This window comes from Lepisma saccharinum, chromosome 6, assembly GCF_977018435.1.
Source record: "Lepisma saccharinum chromosome 6, izLepSacc3.1, whole genome shotgun sequence".
Lineage (NCBI taxonomy): Eukaryota > Metazoa > Arthropoda > Insecta > Zygentoma > Lepismatidae > Lepisma > Lepisma saccharinum.
Genome location: NC_139234.1, coordinates 60,940,900 through 60,955,433, shown reverse-complemented (window position 1 = coordinate 60,955,433; position 14,534 = coordinate 60,940,900). Strand labels below are relative to the sequence as shown.

The 14,534-nt window shown below is 39.9% G+C and overlaps 1 protein-coding gene across 2 annotated transcripts in view; it reads right to left on the bottom strand.

The window, feature by feature from the left end:
- Sesn (Sestrin) overlaps positions 1-14,534 on the bottom strand; it is a 760,958-nt gene that overhangs the window by 369,790 nt on the left and 376,634 nt on the right. The window lies entirely within an intron of this gene.

Genomic DNA, 14,534 nt, shown 5'->3' with positions numbered 1-14,534 from the left:
ACAAAGCGCCATAATTTAATTAGTTTTACATAACATGCAAGGTAATGAAAATCCTACCCATAATTATTATACATTTCCTCCAAATTATGATTAAAATGAATTAGTTTGGGAATAAAAGCCCTCCCTTCGAAATAACTGACAATTAGCGACTACGCTATCCTCCCCCACCCTCTCGTTAATCAGCCATTCATGAGAAAAGGCAATCAGTGGGACGAAAAGCGGGAATGAAATCCACCCTCGGTGAAATGACATACTGACACCCTGATTAAGCACCCTGATATGGCAACAAATGACGTGGAATGAGGTTGCCAGAAACACCCTTCAAGTAAGGGAGGAGACGCGAGATCTACCCTAACAGCAGGGGGTGAGGATTATGTTGCCCAGAAAAAAAGTACACCTGTTGTTCTTTCAACCACCCCCGTAAAGTCAATTAATACTAAGTGCACGGAATGTAAATTACGACGAGGGTGGGGGTTGGGGGTGTGCTTGCATCCCTGATGTGGCTGCAGTAACGTGAAACGCGAACCAATCTTCCTGCATGTACTCTTTTTGTCTTCCGCAGCTTCATGTCACTCTATTCATCTCGACTCTTCGTTCATTTTTTCCCTTCCCTGGAACACTTTACCAGTGTTGCCATCTTTGGGCAATATCCCCTTTAGTAGTCGAAAAATATTCCCTCCTTATACGTATATCCCTGTAACTATATCCCTCCCTCTTTTATTGTCAAATAAGATGATGCTCGAAAGGACATTGTGCCGCTTTTTAATCTAATTACTTTTACATGTGATTTAACTGTAGCTACAACAGAGATCACTTTCGAAACTTCCTGCACAATACACGACACATTACACTACCCCACACAAACAATCTGATTCGCAGCATCTCGCACCCATGGGGGGACGACCTCCGTGGCGGAGTGGTTATCGCTACAACGCCAGGGGTCCCGCGTTCGAATCCCGACCTGTCATGGGTGAGCGTTCCTTCATCATTTTCATCATATCATCACTCATCCTCATCTTCGCGATTAGCAATAAGTAGCAGAAAAGATAAGTAAAATAAACCAAATCAATCAATTAAAAAAGAAGTATTCTCAATATTATATTCTGTTTTCATTAAAAAAAAAAACAACTTAAGTACAACTTCAAAAGTAAAAAAAAATAGTTAATATAAGTGTCTAGAATTACGAAAATATACTTCGACGTCATAAAAAGTGGGGGGAAACAAACAAAACACTGTCCTTGTAAAGAAGAAAAAAGGAATTTTGGGCCTCGGAAAGCTGCACTTTGAACATTTCAGGATAAGAAAATAGTGGTGCCTGCTCTTAGGGCAAACTCACGTGAGTGATGTGATGAAATGAACATATTTAGGATTCATAATTTTTAGGAAGTGAATCAATTCGTTGCTCGAGAAACGTCCAAAATATTGAAAGTAGATAGATTTTATATCATACGTTCATAATTTTCGGAAAATGACCACCAAACGCATGGATTTTCTACTGTGGTATCAAGGGCGTATCCAGGGGGTCCGGACCCACCAAATTCCTTAAATGTTTTGTGGATTCTGAAAATAACATCCACTAAAAGTTTATTTTTTTTAGTTTCACACTGAGTAGTGATGCAGTATATCAGCTGAAAATCTGACTTCAGTGAGAAACTGTTTGGTACAGTAAATGAAGTTGATGTGTTTTTTAATAATATATGCAGGTGAAATACTAAAAACAAATACATTGCATTATGTACCAGACATAAAAAAAACTATTGTTAATGTGTGAAACTCGATTTCTAGAAAAACCGGTTTCATTTCATGTTTTTGTTAAATTTCTTCAACCTTCTCAGTTAAGTGGAGCTGTTTGAGTGAACCATCCCAAGCAAGTTTGATCTAACCGCAGTTGAAAAGGGGACTATCTTAATTGTACTCTTTATCTTATGAAAAGTTTTTTTCAGTTTTACTGTACAGTTGTCAAAGTATTTAGAGGCCCCATCACAATTTAGCCTCTGATCTTTCTTAGACGTCACAGAATTGCTTCGTGAAATTTCAAATGAAGAGTTTCATACGGTTTCTGAAAAGTGTAAACAGACATTCAAATCTGAAATTACGATTTCAAGAATAACAAAACACAATAACAATAATAATAGACGAGATAACTATAATCGTATTATTATATTGGCCTTGGAGGATGGGCACCTCTGGCTGAATCCCCCCAAATGTTCTTTCTGGATACGTCCCTGTGTGGTATAGCTAACTAACATGATTTTAGATACCGATTTGTACTTGCCCCATTAAGTAAGTTTCCAACTTTTCGATGAATATTAGGTCCCTGTATTAAATATCTCTACAAGCGGTTATCCAACACAGTTCATAGTGATATTTTCGAATTATACAACTATCTCCTAGATACTAAAGAAACGCAAGTGAAAGATTATCTTCCATTTTGAAATGACAATCTGCAATATTATGAAAAATAGGTTATATAATATTTGAAATACGTTTAGGTTCATGGACATCCGCAGGAGTTTTTCCAGGGGACTGGGGAAAACTAGGAATATTTTCCCCCATAATAGTGTTGCCCCCCAAGAAACACACCTTCAATTTGCACACCCCTATTATAATTAACATAAATTACTGTGACTTAAGTGAAATTTGTGTGTGAAATGTATAATTTTAGTTGGCAGTAACTTTCCAGAGGGGGACGCGTCCCCCCTTCCGGACATCCATGTTTCGGTTAGGTTAGGTTCATAATCATTTACTAAAGCTTTTTGAAAGGCTTTCGGTAGCTCGTGCATTGTGTCATTTAGGCAAATTTTTCAATCTCCATTATGAATTGGAAATACAAATACTGACTGATTCGTTAAAAATATTTATTTGAATAAAAAAAGTCTGTCAACATGGAAACACTTCGCTTAAAATTAGAACGGAAATTAAAATTTACTTAAATTAAACTTTTTTTTAAAAAAATGCCAAATTACGCTTCAGTACAGTAAATTTTCCATTTAAAGAAAATCCCCTTTTCTCTTTTAAAGGAAAAAAAAATCAACGGGATTTTCCCTTTTAGCTGACAACACTGTTTTCCACTATCCCAGGATCCGTCATGGAGCGTGCACACTCATTGTCATTGATTCTGGGATGTGCTCTTGGAAACTGGAAAGGAGCGTTCTGATTGGTCGATGCCGTGGCCAATCGCGTTCGAGCATCCAAAAACTAGCGAGGGAGAAAAGAGGAAGTTGATGATACAAGAGAGTGGAAATAGAGTGTGATGAGGTAGTGTTGCTAACGGAAACGAGTTCTTTGTGTACCCCCCGTTTCAACCCCCTCCCCCGCGTTATATCTTCCCTCCTACACCCCCTCAGTCAACAGCGGGTTTTAATGGACAACAAGGACGAAGTATGTCAGCAAGGACATGCCAAGGAACGAGGAACAATACTGTTTCTCTCTCAGGAATGGGGGAATTGTGAAACTGAAAAAAACAAAGCGAATGTGCATCTTTGATCGATAGGATTATCACTGTACCTGGCAGATCACATCACCATCATTATATTCATCTGGTTAAGAGGGCATTACTTTCAACCTCAATATTATATGCAAAATTTTCATATGTTAGAATATTTCTGAGGATTTTCTTTGGCCATTACCAGTGACATCCTTACCATTTCATTCCGAGTAACGTGACCAAGTATTTTCTTTGGCTGTCATGTCACGAAGGTTTATATGTACGGAATCCACACTAAATAGGCTTGCGCACGGGGGGCAAGGGAGGCAAATGCCCTCCTAATCATGGACGTCCATGCCCCTATATTATTATACTTTCATCTAGAAATTTAGGGTAGAGGAATCTTATCGCCGTTATTAAACGATATTATGCTCTAAAAGAAAATGAAGTCTTTTAAAGACGATGAAAGTTCAAAGCAATTACGGGGGAAGAAGGTGCAGTGGCGCGACCACAGGAGGCAGGGGGCTTTGCCCCTCAACCTTGGATAGAAATCAATTCTAAGGGGGAGGGGGCAAACATTGAACTAAATAAAGAAAGGCTAGCAGAATCTAAGAGTAGCAGGACAAAAAGATACTAAAGATGGATTTAGTTTTCACGCCTTTCTTGCATTATTTCTTCCAGACGGCGAAGAGCACCTGCAGGAGGGCACAGAGGGACAATTGCCCCCATCGATTTCTAATTTTGTACAAATAAAAAATACATTTCGTAAAATTTTCTTGCTCGCTTCTCTTGCAATATCTGCTTTCCTCACAGTCTTGTCAAGTTCAGAACCGTAGCTAGGACGCGGCGGGAGTCGGCCCTGGACGCCGAATGATCTAATGAAAAATGTATTTCTGTAATGCATTGTAAATTACCAGACAGAGAAGTAGCAACAACTAAGTACGACAGACTGTTGCAAACAGTTTTATCTTAAATGCATGAACAATTGTTTGAGGAAGAAGAAGCGCACACCTTTCAGACACAATTTGCATTATTTTTGTTGTTGGTTTGTTATGGGGAGGATGAATTGATTATGTAATGCATTTAAATTATATATATATATATATATATATATATATATAAAAAGTTGTGTACTTATAATAATAATAATGCCGTTATTATTGTTATTACTATTATTAGTACTACGTTTATCCATGTATTTGAACCCCCAGACACACCTCCGAGGGTGTGCATAATTTTCTATGTAATTGAAAACTATTCCGCTTCGTTCTCTGGCAAATTTCTTATATGTACGCACGCACGCACACACATCAATGCAATAAAACTAGAACAGTGATGAAATAAAATTAGGTTTTACTTTCCAGACTGAACTTTCATTAAGACTTTTGCCCCCCCTCCTAATCAGAGGGTCTGCACACGTCTATGTCCACACATATGCATTCTTTTGATATCGTGCCACGAAGCAGACCGGTACCCAAAGAAAGGACCATGCCCCTCTCTGGATTGGATTGATTTGTTGTTTTAAGTCCACTTTATGCTCAGTAAGGCTAATCGGGACTGGACCTACAGTTTAAAGTGGGATCCGAACCACTATGTGCCTCCACCGGGAATCCCCTTGATTACAAGGCGACGACGCTACCATCGGGAGGCCCATGACTCTCAAACTATGAACCATTTTAATGTGAACCAATATAAAGCTACGTAAATAACACTGAAGATTTTTCAGATTTTAAGGAATTCAAGTTTTGTCCTTGCATAAATAAATGGGTTGCCTGCAATCTGCAATATTTAGTAATTTAATTTAAGTTTTATAACTATTGATGCAAGGCTAGCAGACCCAGACGTGCCAATTTAGTCGGGACAGTCCAATCTATTTAGTCCCTGTCCCGACTTATTTCGAACTGTATTCGTTATTCTAAAATGTTCCATTTTTTTCTTAACTCACATTCAGACATGTTCTTCATTATACGCGTAAGAATCATTCTTAATACGCATAATTTAATTCATAAATATATCATTTTCTAAACATAGATTATCATATGGCTGTTCAATGGTGCTAGAAATTCGACAACACTGTTGATGGGCGGAATACAGTACTATTCGAATACTTCTGAGAATTGAAAGTAAACAATAAGCACCAAGCTTAACTCGTGTGACAGTCTTTGTCTGTTAGCGACCGTATTGTTGCTTGTCGAATCATGTGGAGGTATCGGACATAGGAAAGGAAATATTTCTTAGAAGAAACGTGGTTTCATTTGTATGAACTTCTTGCTGTGGATGTAAAATAGCGTGAATAATAATACTAACGCCACTTCAATAAGTTTCCTGCCTCTGACAAAAAAACAACAACAAAGGAGACAAGAAAAAAGTGACCCGTTGTACCAGCGAGATTCGAACCAGTACCTCTGGTTTCCAGCACTGTAATTGGCGTAAAAGTTAAGTAAAACAACTAATGAACGGAACCCATTCTGAATGACTCTAAAGATCTCCTAGTTACCAAAAGATCGTCGACCTTTTAGAAAAACAGACGCCGTGCGTCATTGTCCACGGACAAGTGACAATCGCATTATTTCCCATAATCTCGGAACCAAGGTCAGGGTATTTTTTTGGATTTCCCGTTTCTGGCATTGCCATTGTGATCCTTGATCTGAAATTATCGTGAACGCCGCAAATTGTTACAAATGAATACAAATGACCTCTTGTCTTGCTTGCTCATTTTTATAGAGATGATGTCCTGAGGCGAGACGATATTTCTCGTCTCGTGAGAAATCGCTTCTCGATATTTAAACTCCACATACACTCCCCCCTTTACCTTTCCCAAGCTTCTCAACATCTCTACACTGTGTGACTTTCTCGTCATATCTCTCTTCCACACAGTACACCCTGGACTGCATCCTTGCAGAGTAACGAGGCTCTGGCGTCTGGGCTCACAACCAGTATAATCCTTTGTGGTGCTTGTGCTGTGTCCTGTCCATGTGTGTTTGTGATAATCCTTTCACTAATTTCATCACATCACTTTATCGCGAATACCCAAAAAGTGGCCGAACGTGAAGTAAAATAAATCAATGAATCAAGAAAGCAATCAAACTATCAAGACATTTTATCGTGCACAAGGAAATAAATATATTTTCAAATAATACATTATTAAAATTCAATTAATTAGGTTAAATATGTAATGGCCGTCAACATTTTAAAAATTCCCATGGTGGCTGGATGGCATTTTTCAGTAAACTTTTTACGACGTAAGGCTACGAGGTGTTTCGATTTCTTGGTCAGACACATTCAGGCGCATTCTTTTTCGATACAAAACGAATTACTGCTGATACATATAATTTAAGTTAATAAATGAATCGGTGAGACCAATCAAGCAATAAAAAAAACCAACTCATAGCAACCAAAACTAAACGCCGGATGAAGAAACTTACAATTACAAACTTATTCATCATAACCATAGTAACAATATTCTATATGTGGTTTGTTTTTAAAACCTTTATTTTAGCTCTGATATGTATTCAAAGTATTCAGCCCATTTTGTTCAAAAAGTGGAATCTTTCCCTTCTTGGTCGCACCGGTTCAAATGTTTAAATATACCTGTATTTATCCAAGATACACGTTATTTTCTAAACACTTAATGCAGACAACAATCGATTGTTTGTTGTTGTCAGATCCGACTGCAATTCTATGCAAACTAATACCTGTCAATGTTGTGAATATGCTTGTCTGTTAATTAATTAGCTGAAGCCCAAATTTGTTTCGAGTTCACACTCTGAAAATGTGGTAAGCTTAGAACTATCCTGATCGTAGGAATTAACAGAAACATAAGAAAGGCGCCGTAAAACGAAACATGTATAAAATAAAATGCATCAGTAAAAAAAGCTTTCTAGCAGGGGCTTCTACAGGGAATATAGAGGCACGGATAGCACAATGAAAATTTTTTGAATGGATTTTGTCCTTAAAATAATATAAAATCCAATATGTATATTGTTTTTCTAAAATATACGTGAAAAAAATTATACCTTAGCACCATGCGACAATATGTGCGATGATGATCAGAATATATTTCCTTTGTAATTCATTCACTTCAGCTGGTTCCAGTTCACTTTGCTACGAGATGCACCATATTTAACCCGTTAGATGTGGAAAAGTAAAAAGTTTAGGGAGCAGATTAAGTAAAGTGTTCAGTAAAGCTAAAAAAAATGACTTTCGGTAACAGCCTGTCGCAATTAAATACTTTATGGGGATTATCACATGATCTGGGGGGACGCGCCTTTGGGAGGATGGCCACCCATGCCTTCTAGTGCCACCTTCCACACACACGACTGGCTCCACGTAGACGAAAGTTTTTTGTGACTTGGACTTTGATTCCCGGCTTTGAACAATGACCAGCTAAGACCATTGTCCCGTACCTTTTGTGAACAATTGCACGCAACGCACGCATTAATCACGGTCGAGAAATCCTCTAACGCAACAATTTATCTCGACGTTCGTTAAGAGATTTCCACATACTTAACCTTATCGCCGCAAGGGATAAATAATAATAAAAAAAGCCACCTTAATTCGTTAGTTTCACACCGTGATTCCCAAATTCCCCATTGTTTGCTGGCTCCATGGGACCGTAATGGGAAGGAATCACCTCGGACTGCCCGTCGAGTTTAAAGTTGGAGGTCGACGAACAAAGGGCCACTCTCGATAAACACGTTTCTTCATTCTTTTCGGTGATGTACCCAACCCTTTCTAGCATTCCTCCCGCGGTATTTGGAACACACGTGTCCCCATGTTCCCATTGTCAGACCCAAAGGTGGTGGAGTGTTCCGTTTCCCATGGCTGGTCAGGGACGTCCTGACAACACAATGCCGGCCGGTGGTAATGCTTTAAATTAGTCACAGGTGACCAAATCAGCATCTACAATGTTTTCCGGAAGTTTTGAATGGGGTGCAACAATGATGTAAACTTCCAACAAAGCGTTCTCGAGCAACGCTACGATGTATAGTTATTGTATTCACAAGAACAAATGCAGGGAAGGCAGACGTATTTTGTATTGTGTGGTTATATAACATTTTATATCTCTTAAGGTTGATCGCAATGTTCTGGATGAAGGATATGAAATCCCAAAATAGAGGGGGTGGGGATTTTCCTCCAGCAAGAGTCTTATTCTAAATCTAACTATAAACGTATGGTGAAGTACATAGGGGCACCGAATAGAGAAGGCGTTATTAATTAACTTGGTCGATGTAATCATCTCGTCCCATTTTACTAACCATAATGGCATTCAAAATGCTTGTTTGGCAGCTAAGCACTCCTTTGAAAACTTTCTTAGTGCGTCCGGGATAATCAAACAGATGAAATGTAGCTATTATTAACATATTTCCACACCACACACACTGGTATCTGAAAGGGGATGAATAAGAATCCCTTCTCTGATTTTTGCATTCTCCCTATCGTTGCTAATTTTTTACATTTGGGGGAAATTTTCACATACTACACACACACACACATATAGATGTTTTGTGGGTGTGCCCACCCTGTATATAAGATAAGACTAAACTCAACTAAACTACATGGCGCAAGATTCCTTTGAGGGCCAAGGCCTGCCAAGAGGCTCTTTCATTGGTGACGTGTCGTCAGCACATCGAGTCCCATCGCCGCTGTTTTCTGGCTTTCGAGACCGGACCCTACTACTTCACGTCGAAATTTTGGGGGCTCCCTCCTGGAATCAAACCAGACCACTCGTACCAGACGTAAGAGCGTTAACCATTCGGCTACGCGTGAACCCAATCCCCCATATATATAAAGTTTAATATCAAGATGCTTAAAGGGTAGGTATTGATTGGAATTTCTCCGCACTGGAAATGCTTCAAATATCACACACTGTGTTTGTAGATCGTCGCATTATACTCAGCTAAGTCGTTTCTAAGACTCATTCTCCTTCTTTTTAGTAATTTCTTGTAGCATCCCTCCTTATTGCATAATATTATAACTGCAAATGATAATATGTTCTCCTCCGTGGCCGTGCGGTCTAAGGCGCTGGAGTCCGACTGGGTTCTCGGCCTGTGTATAGGACCGGTGGCAACCCACCATTGTGAGGAAATTGGGGAGCTACGAGTGAGTAGCGTAATCCGGTCTCGGAAATCTCCTACAACGGCTGAGGGTTCGACGTGCTGACTCCACGTCACCCCATTACCGGTTGAAGAACTCCACACCTCTAGTTAGGATTGTGGGAGGGAGACTGGCAGTCGGGAGATAGGCCAAGGCTCTTCCAGGGCTGTCCAGCCACGGATTATTAAATGTTAATATAAGGAGGTGAAGTAATATGTTCGAAATTTGTTGATCAAGTTACCTCATAAATCAACGGCAGTAAACTTTTACTTTTTGCGATCACTTCTGACAGCGGTCAGAGTTCATAGTTTAAAATTCTTGAGAGACAGTGGGTGCTTGGACACTCTCACATCCGTGGGAGGAGAAACTAGTTGCTTTCTGTGTTATTGACAGTAACTCGCTATATTTTACTTCTTCTTGAAACTGTTACTCAAAAGAACCTGTTCACAGTACTATATATATATATATATATTGCTTATGTAAAACAGTGCAAACGTAGGTTAGAATTGTTTCTCGGTGAGGTGATGTATGAGACCGAGGAAGTTCGCCCCTCCTAACTACAACTTCTGGATTCACCCCTCTACCTATGGCTGTTGCACTCCTGGGCTTGTGGGTAATAATGCTGACCTTAGCATATTTTGCGGTGTGCAGTGTCAGGAAATGTGATTCACAAACGTTTCAAGCAGCAAATGTGAATGATTTAAGCGTTATTGGATTTTCTGTATTAGGTCTTGGTTCCAGGGTTGTTAAAGGTACAGGAATTTTAAGTAAATTCAATTCCGATCCAGGAGAGAAAATCAGGAAGCGTAAATGGGTTCTCGAACGTTAGGAACCTTTTTATCTGTCATGAAATGTCATCCTGAAAGTGTGAGAATGTAAGTGGAGTGCAAAAACACTTTAAAAGGGGACTCTCACTTTAAACTGTTAAGTCCAGTGCCGACTAGCCTTTCCGTGCATAAAGTGGACTTAGAAAGAAACTCAAGTATACAAACCGTAGGAAGTACGCAAATGGGAGAGGTACAAAAATTCTCAGAAGTTAGGGATCTATACACAAGTAATCGTAATAATGATCCACATGTAATGATGGTTAAAATATTGTTTTCTAAAAACTAGGAGGGCACGGGTGAGTAGCCGCTTTTTGTGTGGAGGGGGGGGGGGTTCGACACTGACCTACAGACTCATTCGATAATATGTGTAGTCTCGGAAAATCTATGCGAACATAGGAATACGACACACTCATCAATTTCACCTAATCAATTATCTTCATCTTTGATATTAATCAAGGATGGCAGAAAGTGACGTAAAATAATCAAATAACCAGCCCGGTCGCGCTTTGAAGACGAAGCATCAGTAACTGGAAGATGTCCAAAGAGAATCGTCTCTAGCTAGATAGCAGCGCCTCTAGCGTGAGAATACATCTGGAAACCCATCTGGTCCACACAGACAAAAATGAACCACACTTACGCACCCGCGCGTCATTCTCTTAAAATGATTGATGCCGCGTCTTGTGACTAGTATCTAGGTCAGCACCACAAAAAAATCTCTCTTTTTTTCCCCCCATCCCGACCCCCCGAGTTAGTATCAAGATGCAAGGGACATTGAGAAACACTGTCGTTCCCGTTTGGGTAATGGTTTCCAGAAAAAAAAAACGGACTTTATCTTGTTTACCATGTCCCCAGAGGGGAGTTCCACTGCTAACAACCCCCTGCGGTAGAGCCAATGGAGTGGAAGGCGCAAACGCGTCGCCAATAAACACAGAGAAGTGGACATTATTGGAAACGGGAGTAGACCTTACTAAGGCATCGCTTCATTACTGACGGACCACACGCAATGCAGACCTATCTGCCCTCAATGGAATGGAAGATATACGGTTGATGTGAACAGTGCTGAGGATGTAACTTATAGGGATGATGCCGATACAAGACCATACGCATATCTCGTTCTTGATCTCGTCCCGATCGCCACCGATGGACCCAAGTTCGACTTCTGACGGGGACGTGTTTTTTCATGAGTGACCCTTCATCAACCTCATCAAAGTGAGGAAAAGAATGGGCGGTAGTGGCGAAAATACTCCCAATTATTATTATTAATAATATTATTACTTCACAGAGGATCGAAACACTCCTTAGCACGTACGTTGATTACCACACAAGTAAAATTTCAGTGTGCATTTACTTTAAAGTGCATGGATCTTTAGCGCATGACCTTGGATCCAATACACATGTTTTACCTACCTCTTTAAACACATGCCTGAGATATGGCTTGCAGGTGTGATATCTTGCAAGTTCTGGTCGAAAAGAGGCTTACCTGGAAAGAAAAGAAACTCAAATTAGACAGAAGAATAATCGAGAACATCAACAAATTTGAACTAGGATGAAATTCTAAGATCTCTGTACCCGTACTTAATGAAGTTCTTGTAGTTCTAACCATGGGTCAACGCAAAGAACTGTGTAATCACAATGTAATCCTCATATTTATGTATGTAAGTTCTGCGGAAAGAAACCAACTTCATATTATACAACAGTAAACAAGCATTTTACTTATTTAATTTTGGACTTGGTAAGTCATTCGGATAGGGTCCAGGACCCCCCCGGACGCCCCTCTAAATACGCCAAAGCTTCTTCGACTAATTCCGAGGTTGTGCCAGTCCGTCACAAAGTAAGGGAAGGCAAAAACAAATTCTAAGTTACAATACTCCTATTTTTATTTATTTATTTTAGTTTGTTATTATATTATTGGCAAATACGCCTCATGCTCATTTATGTTTCATGTGCTCAGTTCGCAGTCACGAACAAGAAATAAATGTTTAAGTACAAACACGCCCTTGCATGCAGTGGATGGAGAACACTGGGAAAACATCCTGTGTTTGTACTAAAAGTATGATCGTTACAATACTTCTAAGTAGCTAGAATTCTGTGAACAAAGTCTGAGTAAAAAAAGACAAAACAACGTTTACGAATGTTTCTTTCAGAGTTTCGACACGTCGCCGAGTAACAGAAGCAAAATTGAGTGCATTCGCTGCAGTTTCCCGTAAAATGACTTGCAAATAACAGGTGGAATATATCCCCTTCCTGCCACTACACCATACTGTACTTTATGCTTAATGCCTACGACATGTACAACAACCCCCCCTCCCGTTTCACCTACCCACCAAGCAAAGAGAGAGAGCGGGGAGACTGTCTGAAGCACTGCATCTTCCTGGACATGAAAAATGCTACAGTATTTTCCACTTACACCTGGAGATAATCACACAATTCCTGACATCCTTACCAGCAATGCTTGAGGAGTACGAACCCCAGAGAAGGGAACCGAATTTCCCAAAGCCTCAAACCGCACGTATCAGCTTTCTCCATTAAGCTTAATGAGCGTCCCCCTCGGAGAAGGGAGATTTCGTAGGAATTTCTGTTTTGTTCGCCCTTAAAAAAAAACATGGGATGGTAGAAAACCAGAAACTGCGTTTACAAGAGTGACAAGAAGACAAACTGCTGTCCACCGGTGAAATACTGCGGTGAACTATCCGTAATTAGTTATGCTGGCGAAGAATGTCATCGCTGGACAAAGGCTCTTGAAAGTGGAAACGTTGTCGTCTCCCAGACGGTCTAGGCTTTCTCTATTACTTACCGCATTTTTCGTTGTTTCTTTGGGACTATTAGTTATGCGACAAAAATAGTTCGGACTTAACGTCACCGAGTTATATGTAGCTCTGGAGCTATAACTAAAGGAATCCATCATTTGATTGCATGAGCGTAACATGGGAACTAACTTTGGGAGGACACGATCAAACTTAGAGCTAATTTGAGGAGGGCATATTCAAACGGAAGACCCGGGTTCGATTCCCGAGGTGGGTGATGATCTAAGGTCGGAATATTTCCGGTATTGACCCCGCATAAAGAGGCTTTGGGGTTCACTCAGCATCAAATCAATGGGTACCTAGGGGTTAAAAGTGGTGCTGATATGGCCCAGATCGAGAATGTGTGGGCCATACCCCGACATCCCATAAATGTGCCTTCACGGCACGGTGCAATATGCACGGGGAACCTTACCTGTTTTGCAAATAACTGTTACATTTGCGAAATCAGAAAAATACTCATTACTTTGCTCCTCAGATCCGAGGAGGTTAACAAAAGTACCATTAATTTGTAAATTTTGATAAACCTGAAAGTTTGATGGGGAGCAAGTACCCCGTTGCTCCCGCCAAGTTACGCCTATGATGTTTCATTGATTTCAAGCCCCACGGCCTCCTCGATAACGTTGTGGTAACGTCGTTGCCAGCCACGTATCTAGAGCTTGGCAAACGGACGGGTGATGTAGCTTTACTGTCCTTCGCAAATTTGTGCAATTTTATTAAGATTTTACTGACTTATGGCGACTATTATAACCCACGGAGAGTACAGAACACATACACTGTGATATTACAATGCAGAATGTGAATTACTCACCAAATTGAAGTATTTGAAACACACGCAGATCTCACACAAGGTGTCGAATACATTATAAATGATATGCACGCATAAATCAACATTATTTAATTAATCACAAAATTCCATTCAACAAACTATAATGAACTCCATTTATACCAGACAAAACACAATCTCTTTTTATCCACATTTTGACAACTTCAAAGGTCTTATAAACCATACAGACTATTTACGCAATAAGCGTCACACATACGACATTCCCCCGCGTCGATGAAATTTTGCATTAGCAAAATTTTGGTTTTATGTCTTTACTTCTTTTAACCATAATCACTCAAATCCAATCTGTCAGGTGGTTTTCTTTGCTTCTGACTTCTCCTTAACACTCTTGACTCTGCTGCTTCACGTCTATCTAAATCTATGTTACCTCTTGCAGCTTCTTCCACCACTTCATGATTGTCTCCTCTCTCGTAATCTTTAAACGTATCATTCGCATCTAAATATCTTCCTTCGTGGACTTCTGAAGATGCGTCATTATTCTTATCGCCTGTTTCATCACTATCATGATGATATCCTCTATCATTTTCTCTCACATT